We start from the raw sequence: 15,740 nt of genomic DNA, 5'->3' as shown, positions 1-15,740 counted from the left end.
CACCCCTACCCTGCATGCTGCCTAAAAGGAAAGACATTACAAATAAATACATGATCTCAGTTAGAACCAGAAGAAGAAATTTTGTTTGTTTACCATTAAGACTATTATAACAATTAGAACTATTATTAAAGTCTATATGGTAGATGATAGCATTGTACTCATAATTTTTAAACTTCTATTGTTTGAGATACCATGCGTTTTTAGACGGTAACATAGCCACATGAGTTCAGAATAAAGAGGAACCAGGTATTCAGCCAATTCTTTTTAATTTTAAAAAATATTTTATTTTATTTTATCTTATGTGTATGAATGTTTGCCTGTTTGTATGTCTATGCACCATTTGTGTGTCTGATGCTTGGGGAGGCCAAAAGAGGGCATCAGGTCCCCTGAAACTAGAGTTACAGCCAGTTGTGAGCCACCCTGTGGGTGCTGTAAATCCAACCTGAGTCCTCTATAGGAGCAAGCAGCTAGTGCTCTTCACTGCTGAGCCATCTTTCCCACTCTCCAATCAATTCTTAAGTGGTTCAGAAAAATAAAGCAGAAAAATAAAATATACATGGCAAAATGTAAATATGCAGAAAAAGTGAAAAGGGGTATGGAATAATTTGTGCTGTTTTTACAGCAAGTCTTCTGTAAGTTTGAATTATTTAAAAATGAAAAGTTTAAGATATAGTGCTGTGTTCTGGGGTTGACTTTGCTAAATGATTTTTGGTTTTTGTTTGTTTGTTTGTTTGTTTGTTTGGTTTTTCAAGACAGGGTTTCTCTGTGTAGCTTTGCGCCTTTCCTGGGACTCACTTGGTAGCCCAGGCTGGCCTCGAACTCACAGAGATCCGCCTGCCTCTGCCTCCCGAGTGCTGGGATTAAAGGCATGCGCCACCACCGCCCAGCTGCTAAATGATTTTTGTATTTCTTAAACATTCTACAACTAATATGTAGTTAATTGATATCAGCTCAGATAGTCACATGAATACATCCATAGAACAGTTTTACATGACTTTGTTGTTAATATCTCTATTGTGTTTTGTTTTTGGTTTTTTTTTTTTTTTTTTTTTTTTTGGTTTTTCGAGACAGGGTTTCTCTGTGTAGCTTTGCGCCTCTCCTGGAACTCACTTGGTAGCCCAGGCTGGCCTCGAACTCATAGAGATCCGCCTGGCTCTGCCTCCCGAGTGCTGGGATTAAAGGCGTGCGCCACCACCGCCCGGCCTCTATTGTGTTTTATGCTTTACTGCAACACAATGATTTTCCAGTTGTGAGTGATTCTTTAGAATAAAATATATCACTTGGTACTTTCATCCTTGGAAACCCTGAAACCACATAAGTTTTATAATCTGCTGGGAAGTATACACACAGAGGCACTGTGGAGAGGTGACCTGTGATCCATGGAGTGAATGGTCCTAGATTCAAGAAGACTCAGAGAAAGACCACCCATATTAGCATTCCAGCAAACCTTCCCTGATTCTTGTAGCTACAACGGAAGGTCTTGTAAACTACGGAGGCTGATTTAGGTAGCACACAACTTCCTGTTATCTCGCATTCAATTGATCCTGTATATTGAATATAGAGCTCAGTCAGGCTGTAATAGGTGGGAGACGTTGACATTATCCTGGAGGATCTCCCATCAGAACACAGAGTGAATGTATATGTAGTGACAGCCCTGTGGGCTAGCATGTGCCCCTGCTCAGTTTGTATGAACCACAGGGATGGGAGGGGCACCAGGAAAGTCAGGATGTGGGATGGAATTTGGGTGGCATATGCCTCTGAAGGTCAGAACATATAATGAAACAGTCACACCACCTCTCCTGGGGGAGGCAGATTTGTCATGGCACATTCTGGAAAAATCAACTAAATGGTCATGGGTTCTGTTATTTCAAGAGCTCAGGGTCTTAGAGGAGAAAGAGCAAGGTGAGGTGGAGCTAGCTCCAAGGTGCTAGAATTCTAGCCAGCCTCTCCTCGGGAGACACAGGGAAGTCTTTGAAGCCAAGTATCCTCTGAAATAGCCTTGGTTCCTGGAAATGCCTCTAGTCCTTGGAGAGAGATCAAAAGTCCCTGGAAAAAAGCCAGGACATGGGCAAGACAGGAGATACACTAATAAAGAGACAGCAGCACAGATTCACAGTGTGGTGCCAAGAACTAAAAGGAAAATAAATGAGAGAAAGTTAAATTCACTCCCCACTACTGTGGCCACAGCAGGCCTCAGGAAGGAGGGCGGCTTCACAGGCAGTTGAACCACAAGCCTGGGTGTCCTGGATGATCTGCCAGGATGAGACTGAGCTGCATTTCCAATGCTTCTCCACTGAGCTAGCCCTTCTCTAGGCTAGGGGAATTCTAGAACAAACAGAGCTTTCAGGATTCAGTTAAAACATGGTTGCTTTCTGAGCATCCCAGCAGGAGACTTTTCTAGTTACACCCTGGACAGACCTATCCCAAGTTATGCTAGGACCTCAGCTATGCAGAATGAGGGGATGGACAGGAAAAGAACTGACCCTGGAGTAAAGGAAGAACCAGGGGACCATGAAGGAATCCAACTGTGTATGGCAAGCTGTAAGCCAAAGCTTTAACTGAGATGTGCTATATGTCAAAAGAAGCCTAGTTGTGGGGCCCAACTTGAAAACAAGAAGTCCAATCTGAATGAATCCAGAATAATGGGAAATAAATAACGGAGGGTACTGGAGTCACAAAGTAACTCTAGACCCACTGCAACAAAAGCCAATTATAGTTTCTTATAGACACAGGGCTGAGCCTGGCAGATATTCAGTCAGCCTGGTCACTACTTGATTGAAGGCGCTGGTGTCAAATCTCAAGAATGGATCATGTCAATGATGGGGAACTATTAGGTCCTCCAATTTTCTCAAAGTTTCCCATCAGACCAACAAACTTAATCTAGCAAAAGCTATAACTATATCAAAGTTCATGTTTTGAGGGGCCAGCTCTCACTATGTACTTCTATTACAACCCCTCCTGATGCTCTAACCAGTGGCTCAACATCTCTCTTCTACCAGAGATAAGAACAGAAGACATGTTTCCCTCCCCTCCATCTCCATTACTCTGATCCCACCTGGGAAGATGAAATGTTCTCCAGTGACCACATCAGTACTCTCTTGCAGCCTGGCAACATTCTAAATCATGGCCTCCTTCACTCCAGCTGATTATCTTAAGTTATTCCTCCCTTATGTACAAGTCTTAACTTTATCTCTTCCCAGACAATCCCCAGACATCTCACAGGCATATTTTAATGAAGAAGAGAAGGTATAAGCAGACACAAAACAAAAAACAAAAAAACAAAAACAAAAACAAAACAAAACACCACTATGAACTATTTGGATTGGTAGTAGAACTTTTTTTTCTGAATAGTATCTTACACAGTGATCTAATCTACATAGATGACAGAAATAAATGTCCCAGGCTGCTAAAGGTGAGGAGGGATGCTGACAAGGCAAATTTTCCAGTCTCTGAGGCACTCACAGGCCCCCACAGGGAAAAATAAAACAGTTTAGATCACATCACTTAATTGACAAAAGAGAAAACGGAGGACCAGAGAATGGAAGGAGTCTGCTCTGAGTCATGGGACACATTGGTGTTAGAGTCTATGAAACAAGGACCATTCTGATCCCAGACTCTGCCTCTGAAATATATTCAAGATATTCATATAGCAGATAAGCAAGTCATCAAATATATCTATTTTACTTGGTCCCTACTTGGGAAATATACAAATAAATGTATTAAGATGTGAGATCATAATTCATTAATTTCATCTCTCCTTGTTAGAGTTATTAGAAACATTTTAGGAAGGAGGTTGAATAGAAATTCATACATTAAAGGAATAATTCAGGGGCTAAGGTGATGGTCCAGTAAATAAAGAATTTCCATGAAAGCATGGAGGACCTTAGTTTGATACCCCAGAATCCAAGTGAAAAATCCGGGCTCAGTAGTGTGTGCTTATAATCCTAGTACTGAGACAAGCAGAGACTGGATTTTCTGGCCAGCTGCTGTAGCCAAATGAATGAACTCCAGGGTCAGTGAGAGATCCTGCCTTAGAAAACAAGGTATAGGAGCTTGAGATATGCTTCCCCAGTTTCAAAACATTAGCTGTTCTTACAGAGGACATGGGTTTGATTCCCAGCACCCACATGGTAACTAACAATCATCTGTAACCCCAAGGGATCTGACCTCTTCTTCTGGCCTCCATGGGCAGCAGGCATGAAAGTGGTACACAGACATACATGCAAGTAAGACACCCATATGTATAAAATAAAACAAAAAAAATTAAAAAGTTTTTTAAAGAAAGTAAAGGACAAATGAGGAGGACGTCAATGTTGATGTGTTGCCCCACAAGCACAGGACACACATACACATTCATTCTCCCAGGCACCCCCCACTCAACACACAAAGAGATGATTCAAATATGCTTTGAAAAACATAATTCTCTAATATGCCACTGAAATAATCTTTTTACTGAAAACTACGTTATTGTTTTAAGGATACTGATAGCTAGAATCAGCATTTGTTTGAAGCAAGTAGTAAGTGTAGAAAACTGAGCAGGATATGAGGTTTGGCAATACCTATAGTTGATAGGAGAAGTTAGTCTTGGGACTCAAGTTTTATAACACACATATGGTAGCCATATTTTCTTAAGAAAAATTAGGACATGCAGTTGACAAGCAAGGCTATCCTTATGGGGACAATGGAATAGATACAGCAGCTAGGTCTGCACCGGAGACCCTGAACCATATGGTCCAGAGAGCAATCTGCAGAGATAATTTTGTGGGGCTTGTCTCCTTCACAATTTACTGTCACAGTCCAGGGTTTGCAAAGTGATGTATCTTCACCATATCTGAGTCCTTAGCTTTCACTTCGTCCTCCTAAGGCAAACTTTACTGACAAACAAAATTACTCTCTGAAAAGTTCATGGACTGTAGAATTATGAACATGTGTTACTATTAACATGATTATAAAACAACGGACTGGCCACTTTTCTCATTACAAAACTCCTGGCAGAAGCAGTTAAGCAAGAGAGGGTTTTATTTTGTCTCAATTTGAGGGTATATGACAGAGAGAGTGTGGAGGCAGGTGTGAGGTGACTGCTCACACTGTGTCCTCAGTCAGAAAGCAGAGAAAGTCTGGGGCCCCAGCCATGAGATGGTCACTCACATTTAAGGTGGGTCTCTCAAATCTCTCTGAAAACACCACCCCAGATATGCTCAGAGATGTGTCTCCTAGACAATTCTGAATCCAGTCAAGGTGACAATGACAGCGATCCTTCACAAACTACTTAAGAAATCTATTGTTATTGGGACAAAATATGTGTTCGTTTATCCACCCAACACATATCTGTAACATTAATGGGCTGCGTGCTGGACATTGGAGACACAGTGATGAGTCATATTTTGAGCCTTCTTCCTCAAGAAGCTCGGTCTCAAACCAGCACATTATGATAACCATAATCATAGCATAATTTATATATGCCTGTTAGCACCCAACCAATGCTTATATACTTAATGTCTTAGTTCATGGAACAAATACTTTCACTGCAATAAGCCTCCATTCCCTCATCTTTCACATGAACATAATTAATACTCATTTCCCATAGTGCAGAAGGCTAAAGAGACTTGTGAACATAATTTGTCATTACCAAAACCCACCTAGAATTTATTCTTTATATTAAAGGTAGGAAAGTGGAATGTAAAAATAATGTCAGCATATTCAGTCCTTCAGATGAACAATCTTTGCATAACAGACTGTAAACTACTAGAATGTAAGAGACTACACAACTATTAGTCCAGTTCACTCTGACTCTGAAGGTAACCTCCTTCAGCTCCTTCAGCAGCTGTTCTGCATATCTCTGCTGTAAGTCTTCTAGAACTCCACAAGTCTGTATTTTGATTCATTGTGGTTTTCTGTAATGGTCTCTGTCACAAAGAGAAGTTTCCTAGATGAGGGCTAAGGACTACACTTATCTATAGATGAGCATAAGGACAAATATTTAGAATGAAGTTAGGAATTATACTGGTTTAGTAAAGTGGTGGTTATAGGTTCTCCTCAAAGATGCATGACTTACTAGCCCTGGGTAACTGGATAGGTTTTCAATACTGGCCATAATTTTTAATATACATCTTTTTGAGTGGTTCTTCTTTTTTGTTTTGTTTTGTTTGTTTTATTTTATTTTTTTATCTTTCTTTTTTTTGGTGACGCATGCCTTTATTTATTTATTTACTTATTTATTTTTTGAATGCCAAATGCCATTTATTGAAGGAGGGAGGAGTTCTTAAATACAGGCTTGCAGCACAATGGGAGAACCCCAGAGGGCAGAAGTTCCCTACCGATTTTTTACAATCTTGCGTCTAAGCTGTTAACGCCCAATATGCAGGATACACAGACAAGGAACTTCCCTTAAGCATTCAGGAGGGTGGAACCTGTCAGGGAATTAGCATAGGGAGGACATCAAGGTCAAGGTCAGCAAGCAAGGCAACAGTTACCCAAAACGGGGGCCAGGGCCCTACAGGTCCCCCCTTTTACTAAAAAATGAGCTTCTGACTTAAGTTGCATGGGACATCAGCAGGTCACCTTACCCATCATGGAGACCCCTGCCCAGGCCACACAGGCGCTCTGTCTTAGGTTGGTGAGCACCCCTCAGACATTACCCGTCTCTGAATACTCATTATCACACAGGCTCAATCGTATGTGAGCTGCAGAGTTAACTGCTGTCAAAGATTTGAGTGGTTCTTAAGTCCAATTAGAGAGCTGTTGGTTAGTGCCGAGGTATGTGGGCCACTACTGCACCTTAGGTTTCTTGTGCCATGCTGGTCCTTGGGGTTCATGGACATCACAGCTGGGTGGGACTCTTGGTTGCTTTTCCTCCTTTGAAAGCTTGCATGGTGCTTTCTGGTACCATGAAAGTTAGTCCCCAGGGAGGAGACATTCAAGTCAGTTCTAACTCAGGGGCCTCTGGGCCCTCTGTCCAAAGTGTGTGGTGTCTTCATTAATAGGGACTTACCTTCCACCTGTGGAAGGCAAACAAAGACAATACCAATAGTCCAATATATTGGGAATCTCTTGGAGAACCCTCATCAATAACTCAAAAGAGGAATGTCTCAAACCTGGTGTTGTAGCTTTTGTTAGATGGTCTGTGGCTCTCGGAGGGAGCATAGCCAGCTCTGATGGGAAATTTTCATTTAACTATATATGCATATTTATAGGCCAATGTGTTCTATAGGTATTTTGGGGTAGAGGGTTAATAGTTAATAGTATGATTCCTTATAACCTTTTTAAACATCTGTATCATTATTTTACCTCCTCCCTCCTTCTTCTGCATTAATCTCCCTCCCCCTCTCCTCCATAATTAGAGTCCTCCATTTTCCCCTTCCCCCTCAGATCACTCTCACCCTGCTATTCCCATCTCTATTGCTTCATTATTCCCCTATCCCCACAGTAGTCACTTTTTACTTTCCTGTTTCTGTCTTGTTTTTATTTCCAGGTTTAATAGGTTTGGCAGCATAGTATGAGATCCTAGCAGGTCAGTTGCAAGTCCTGTCTCCACAAAGACACACCAGATATTGTTCAACGCCCCCACCTCCCACCATGCACACACACCCTGGTAAGCTTATCCTTTTTACCCTTCACATGTGTGTGTGTGTGTGTGTGTGTGTGTGTGTGTGTGTGTGTGTGTGTGTGTGTGTGAAATGTGTGAACATATGTATGCATGCTTGTGTGAGAGTGTACGTGTGTATGCATGTGTGTAGAGGCCTGAGACAGATGCCAGGAGTCTTCAATGGATCTTCTCCTTGTCCACTGAGGCAGGGTCTCTCAATTGAACCCAGAACTCTCAAATACAACTAATCCTCCTAGCCAGATTGCTATAAGGATCCCTTGTGTCTGCCTCCTGGAATTACAGGTGGGCTGCCATATGCACCCAGTATTTAGTGGGTTCTAGGGATCTTAACTCCCACCTGATGCTTGTGTGTCAGTGTTTTAATTACCAAACTGTCTCCCTAGGCTTGTACCCTTTGAAATATTCATGAGAGCATCCCCTTACACTTTGCCCTGATAGGTTGTTCTTTAACCAGAGAAATGTGTGTGTTCGTTGGACAAAGAAATTTGCATTTGATATTGATGGAACATTTAACTTCTATGACCTTCTGTCTCCCTAACATCCCACTAAGGACTCTAGCAGCTGGCAGCCAGAGCCCAAACCCCAGCCAATGGCTCTCTCCCTTGTCTTTCCTCCTAGGCAAAGTGTAGAAGAAGTGACCACAGTGTCTCTTCGGGAACAAGTAAATAAGGGAGCTGGGATCACTCTGCACCCAACACCCTATTTAGCAAAAGCCATGATCTGACTCCAGTCACCAGAGGCAGGAGGCCCAGGCTTCAGTGCAGCAGCAGCAGCAGCAGCAGCACCAGCAGCACCCTGTCTGTGGTCTGTGGTTCTCTGCTGGCTACACCCCAAAGGGCTCTCCTCCTCCAGACGTGGAGGCAGTGGAGACAGGAAAGGATTTCTCTGGAGGCCAGGAAGCCGGCCGGGCACCTGGGAACCTAGCCATGAGTGACACATACAGCATTCTCGCCATAACAACTGGTTAAAGGGAATAAACCATCCTTTATTTAAATGACAAGTGATGAGGGCTGTTCATTTTTGCTTTCAATAACAGTACAAAAGGAAAAATGTTTAAGGGAATGAAAAATGAGCCAAACTCACTATTTGAGCAGTGAGGCAAGAATTAGAAGCGGCATCCTACATTGAGACCCTAGCAGTGGGTCCCCAAATGGCCCCTTTTCATCATCCTCGCTCATTGAAATCTCTTTCTTCTCTCCCTCTGATGCCAACCTCCTGTTAAGCAGGAGACTTTGTGGGTGAGTGATATAAATCCAATTGCCACGCATTCTGACTTTTATATTGATGGGCTCTGACTCTACACACAAACCCCTCTTTTTTTTTTCCTTTGCTTTGCTTTTTTTTTCCTCATAGACCTGTATGTAGCGTGCCTGTGTGTACATTTGTGTTCACATGTGTGTAGGTAGACATGTGTGTGCACACAGGTGGAGGCCTACGGTTGACATCGATCATCTTCCTTTACAGTTCTTCACTTTATTCACTGAGTGGGGCCTCTGGGTGAGCTGGGTGCTCATCATTTCTGCCAGTCTGGCCAGTCAGCTTGCTCCAGGGGCTCCCTGTTTCTGTCTCACCAAACCTACCCAGCTTCTACCTGCATCCTGGGGATCTGAACTTCTGTGTTCCTGCTTGAACAGCACGCGCTTTACCCACTGAGACATCTCCCCAACGTTGCGATACAAACTCTCATCTGTACGGAAAGCCCAAAGGACAGGAGCCTCTGTCAGGTATCCAGTTTATCCTGTCTGAGGCCTCCAGCAGAGCCCGGTGTTTGACTGTGGGACTTCTGTCCTCACAGAGTTGGTTTTCCTGCACAATGTACATTGCAGGTGGTCTGGTAGAATTAGAGCACCATCGTCATCAAGGCCACTTTGTCTCAAAGTACAAAAACGGCTACACAATCTCACCTGATTCTCCAGGATGCCACTTCTTACTGGGGAAGTTTGTATCTGTTTTTTGGTTGTTTCAAAGTCACTTTACATCTAAGTGTTCCTCCACTCTCACTGGGTGTTGGGATAGAATCCAGCATCTCAAGCATGCTAGGAAAGGGCTCTCCTGCTGACCCGCACCTCCAGCAAAAGAGCAGCCTGGGTGAGCTAGCCTTAGCTCTGTCCTGAAGAAAAGCCAGGGACTCCTTTCGGTGGAGTGAGCCCACCTGCATCACTACTAACGGCCACATCTCGTGCCCTGGAAATCTCTGTCAACCTCAAAGAGATATTCAAAGTGTTTAGAGAAAAATAAAATACCTTAACAGCACTGTCAAATATTTCCTGGGGAAAGAACCACATAAATCACCACAGGCCTGACTGGGATGTCTATGTAAAATTCGTTTAGCGCAGGCTCCCCCCAACCCCGGGCAAGGGAGAAAGCCCTTGAGTATACAAAGGTGGATGCAAGACCCGTGTCCACACCTCAGGCTGCAGAGAATCGGTGCATTTTTTAAAATGATGTTGATCAGGGCCCGGTTGTTTTTCCAGTTCAAAACGCAGACACAAAAATGGAATTTTTAGCCAGTAACTCATACATTTAGATTCCTGGTTTTTAGGTTTTGGAAAAAATGCACCTACTTGTTTTCTTATTACAATGCTGCTGGTTTTGTTCACCGGTCCGTGTTTTTCTTGGACTGTGGTGGAGTGGAATGTTTTAAATTATGGGCTTTTGCTTTTTACCCTCCGATGCGTACTAAATAAGTCCGTCGTCTAATTCTAAAATTGGGAAGCAGCAAACTTACTCCTGTCGCCAACAAAGCTACACTTTTATTCCAGAAAGGGTATTTCTGTTCTAAATTTATAGCAAAATAGCTGCAAAGACAAAGGCGGGATTTTGGCTAAGCCAGAAGTGTTCCTTGTAATGGCACGTCGCTTCCGACGCGCTGGCTGGGTTTCCACCACGCCGAGATCTTCTGTGCATTGTTAAAATCTGTTCTAAGTGTTTGAAGCCCTAGCTGATGGTGAGAAACAAACAAAAATAGGTGATTGGAGCCGGGCGTAGTGGCACACAACTTTCACCCCAGCCTCAGGAGGCAGAGGCAGGCAGATTCCTGAGTTTGAGGTCAGTCTGGTCCACCTACCAGGACACCCAGGGCCGCAGAGAGAAACCCTGTCTTGAAACAAACAAACAAAAACAAAACAAAAGATTGGCTGTGTTTTGATTTAAGCCATCAAAACAAATCTCAATAACAACTGCAAAAACAAACAGACCCTTCTGTGGGAGGAAGCAGGCTGGGGGATTTGGACTGAAAGGCTGAGTTGTGTTTTAGGCTTTCAGTACCAGGCACATCACCCAGCTGCGGGTGGAGCTGCTGCAGGAGGGCTGCATTCCTTGCCCCTCTTTTTCCACAGAAATCCTTTCCGTGCCCAGGCTCAGGGCTGCATGCTTCTGACCTTCAGTGCCCCTGCTCTATGGGAGAGTCAGGCTTCTTCTTTATCCAAGCCACTCTGCGTTAGCAATTCTGATTCTCTGTCCCCTGGGTGCCACAGGCTCCTCCTCAGAACACAGGGTGCTCCCCTAGCTGTTCGAAGGACTCATGAGTCCTTGTGACTAACGAAGCCAGCCCCCTTATGTCTTTTTTTTTTTTTTTTTTTTTTTTTTTAAGGAGGCATCTAGTTACTGATTCTGATCCTGCCAGCAGCCAGGAAACCAAAGGTAAAATGATAGGCACTTGCGGGGCGGGGGTGCTTTTTACCTTAAGCCACTTACAGAAAACAACAAAAACTCTCCATGAATACCTTGCATTATATTCACAGTTAGCATGCCCACTAAGAATAAACAAATCAAAAGCAGACAGGAAAGATATTTGGTAATTGCTCCCTCTCCCACCTTCTTTCCTTCTGTTTTTCTTTGAGTTTGAACCAGTCAGCTTAGTGACCATGTAAAAACTGCCAGTTGGCACGGACATAATTCCATCACTGGTCCCATGGGATGCTGCTGTGTTTTAGGAGTGAGGAAAGGATGACTCCACTGTAGCCACCACCTTCCAGCCACCCACACTCTTCAGTCCATCAAAGGCCAGCCTCCTGCTGGCCATGCAGGATGGTGAGGCGAGAACATTCTCTCTTTGTCACTAAAAAGCCATAGGAAATCAATGCCACTGACAGAGACTCCTTTCTTCCGTCCTTGTCCTAAGTTACTAAGCCATGTCTTTTTCATTTCCCATCGACTCCAGGCCAAAGGCAGGGTCTGGGATCCCGACAGAAGGTTCTATGATTACAAGACAGGGGAGCAGTGTGGGAGAGAAGAAAGTTTCATGCTCATGAAGACACACTGTGCAAGATGGAGTTGGGGCAAGGCTTAGCTGATTGTGCACTTGACTAGCATTCGCCAGACCCTGGCATCAACCCCCAACAGGACATATAAATGGCATGGCTGGCGGGGTGTGCCTGGAATCAGAGCACTGAGAAGGTGGAGGCAGCAGGATCAAGATTTCAAGGCCACCCTCAGACATACACTATATTTTGCAGGAGTCTAACTGGTTTACCTTGACATCTTCCTTAGGAATTTCTTGTCTTTTTGACCCCTACTGCTTAGGATCTGACCTTTTCTCAGGGGCTAACTCTGCTGCCCGTTTTCCTGTCTCATGAGTCATTTACTGAGTACAGTTACACCAACCCCCACTCCTTCCCTCCTTTTCTCTCCCTCTGCATTATATGTGCATGGCGTGTGGCTGCACACTTGATATGTGTGTGTGTGTGCATATTTTTGTGTGGGGGTACATGTATGTTGCATGTATGTAGAGGTCAGAGTTTGACATAGACTATCTTCCTCAGTTCTTCTCCCACCTTATATCCTGAGGTAGAGCTTTCACCTGAACCCAGATCTCCCTGAATCATGGCAAGGCAGCCATCTGCTCCTGAGATCACCTATCTCTGCCTCCTGAGCATTATTGGTGAGCCCCGCTACCCACCTGACCAGTTTTGAGGTGCAGGGTAGGGATCTGAACTCTGGTCCTGGAGCTCGCAGCAAATATTCATCAACTGAGCCATCTCTCCAGCTCTACACAACTTTTCCTGATGTCTCCCCAGCCCTTCTGAAGAATACTCATCACATTTGCCTGCTGTGACCCTGGGACCTGCTCCTTTGGGACCTCATTCAGCACTGGTCAAGGTTAGGATGTCACAGGTATGTCAGATGCTGAGAGAGAGGTGGGACAGTTTTTGTTAGAGGTGAGATACCATGTGATTCTAAACTCATCACTGTAGAATATTATATTCGCCAGAGGGAAAACAGCTGTCACTACCTATGATTTGAAAGACTGAAGTTAACCCTTCCGTACTCCTCTTTTCTAGGAATGCCTGCTGTGGATATAGCTCTGTATAAATAAAATGCTGATTGGCTAGTAGCCAGGCAGGAAGTATAGGCGGGACAAGCAGAGAAGAGAATTCTGGGAAGTGGAGGTTGAGGCAGGGAGACACTGCCAGCTGCTGCCATGACAAGGGAGATGTAAGGTACCAGTAAGTCACGAGCCACGTGGCAACTTACAGATTAATAGAAATGGGTTAATTTAAGATATAAGAACAGTGAGCAAGAAGCCTGCTATGGCCATACAGTTTGTAAGCAATATAAACATCTGTGTGTTTATTTTATAAGTGAGCTGTCAGACTGCCGGGACTTGGCGGGACCTGGAGAGAAAACTCAAGCTACAAATGCCCTAGTGTTGTAATATTGTGTTCCCTAAAATATTGTGCACCCTAATACACTTATCTGGAGTCAGAGAACAGAACAGCCACTAGATATCGAGGCCAGAAAATGGTGGCCTTTAATCCTAGCATTCCAGAGGCAGAGATCCGTCTGGATCTCTGTGAGTTCAAAGCCACACTGGAAACAGCCAGGCATGGTGACATACACCTTTAATCCCAGGAAGTGATGATAGGAAGCAAAAAGGTATATAAGGCATGAAAACCAAGAACTAGAGTCTCGTTAAGTTTTTAGGCTTTTGAGCAGCAGTACAGCTGAGATTCATTTGGATGAGGACTCAGAGACTTCCAGTCTGAGGAAACATGATCAGCTGAGGAATTGGCAATGTGAGGAACCTGTGTTCTGTTTCTCTGATCTTTCATCATTCACCCCAATAACTGGCACTGGGTTTGTTTTTATTAATAAGACCTTTTGAAATTTGTGTTACACCCTAGGGTCCAGAATGCATGGGTCAACCTCCTGAAGTTCCCTATGAAAATGATGTCAATTTGGGAAGTGTGTCTACACTTGAGTCTTTTCTATATAAAATTGTAACAAACAGATTTTTCTATATTTATAAAAGGTCCCTCAGGTGTCTCCTACTCTATCTGCTCAGTCATTATGCCAAAGGAGAACTCATTCATCTCTGCATGGTTCCCTGCTTCATATGAAGTTTTACAGTGTTTCACAGTGATCCTAAGATGCTGGGACATGGCTGGGATTTAAATTCATCTTTATCACTTTGTTTTTGGGTTATTATAAAAATTGCCTAATAAGTAAATATTACTTAATTTCAGTAAAAGGGGGCCTTTATTGTCTTAAAGATAGAACAAGTAAGTTCCATCTTATATGAGCCAAATCCCGCAACCCTTACACTGTCTTTTGTGACCTTTGCCCCGGTGTCTGACCAACGTTCTTAATCTTTCTACCTTATGACAAGCAGGTGTAATTTTATCTTTTCTGCTCCCACTCTAAGTACAAGGTCCCCCGCCTATCAGCAGTGTGATGGTTGGTTTTAATGATCTACTTGAGAAAATCCAGACTCATTTGGGAGTAGAATCTCAGTAAAGGAGTGTCTAGATTACGGTGGCCTGTGAGCACACCTGTGGAGAATTACCTTGATTCTGTGGAGGTGGGAAGACCTGCCTGCCTACAGTGGGTGGCACTATTCACTAGGCAGGAAATCCTGGATTCTGTAAAAGTGAAGAAGGCCAGCCAAGCACTAGTATGCATGCATCACTGCTCTCTGTTTCTGATTATGGATGTGACATGACCAGCTCCCTCAAGCACCTCTTGCTGTGACTTCCTCCCAGGAACTATGAGCTAAATAAACACTTTCTACCTTAAGGTGTTTTTTTCAAGTATGTTTTTATCACAACAGGAAAAAAAAAACTTAAGATGATTATTATTCAACAGTATAATGGATTTGAATACAAATCCATTGAAACATCTAGTCTCAATTTAGTATACACAACAGTGAAGTGTCACCCTCTTTGATATGGGTAGTATACCTCTATAAATACAGCCTTCTATGACTCTTGTGGTGATATTTTATTTATGCAACCCAATAAAGATTATCTGAGGATCAGAGGAAAAAGCCAGCCACTATATTAAATATAGAAGTCAGGCAATGGTAGCACACACCTTTAATCCTATCATTCAGGAGGCAGGAATCTTGTCTGGATCTCTGTGAGTTCAAGGCCAAACTGGGAACAAAGCCAGGTATGGTGGCATATGCCTTAAATTCCAACACTAGTTAACCATAAAGGTTTGGAGGTCTATACAGACAGACAGGAAGTGACAGAGCTAGGTAGGAAGAGGAAGTAATGTAGCTGGACAGAGAGCAAATGAGATAGTAGAACAGAAAGGCATATAGGCGTGGGTATATAGGAAGTAGGTCTCTTTTGGAAGCTGAGGGTAGGAAGCTGAGGTTGGCTTATGACTTTTCCTATTCCTCTGATCTCTCAGGTTTTAACCCCAATATCGAGCTCCGGGTTTTTTGTTTAATAAGACCCTTTAGCAATTCGTCTACAGACTCTCTGTTACTTAGCAATCACAACATACTTTAGATTTGTTTTTTGTTTTGCTTTTATTTTCCATTGATATAGATAGAAATCCTTTCTGATGTATATATAATTTTGTTTCAATCTTATACTTGAATGATTGATTTTAAAACTTAAAGGTTTGACATTACATCTTGTACTTTAGGTTCATTATTTTAACTCGTCAATATTCCTATGAATCTTGTTCCTATCATTTAAACACCAGTGATGATGCTGAGGTATGCTCCCTCAGTGAATGTCATGGTCATGAACTAGACAGACAGACCTATAGTGGGCCAGAGATTCCCCATTTGGAAAAATTCGTCTCCAAGATATCAAGGGTGATTCCTAATTGCCTGGGAGATGGTGTAAATTTGTATATCCAAAGCTTAGTTCCTTCCTGTGATGAGTTCTTACTTCCT

This window comes from Peromyscus californicus, unplaced genomic scaffold (assembly GCF_007827085.1).
Source record: "Peromyscus californicus insignis strain IS unplaced genomic scaffold, ASM782708v3 Scaffold_4__1_contigs__length_199733344, whole genome shotgun sequence".
Taxonomy (NCBI): Eukaryota; Metazoa; Chordata; class Mammalia; order Rodentia; family Cricetidae; genus Peromyscus; species Peromyscus californicus.
The sequence above is the reverse complement of the archived record's forward strand: the minus strand, read 5'-3'. Positions refer to the sequence as shown.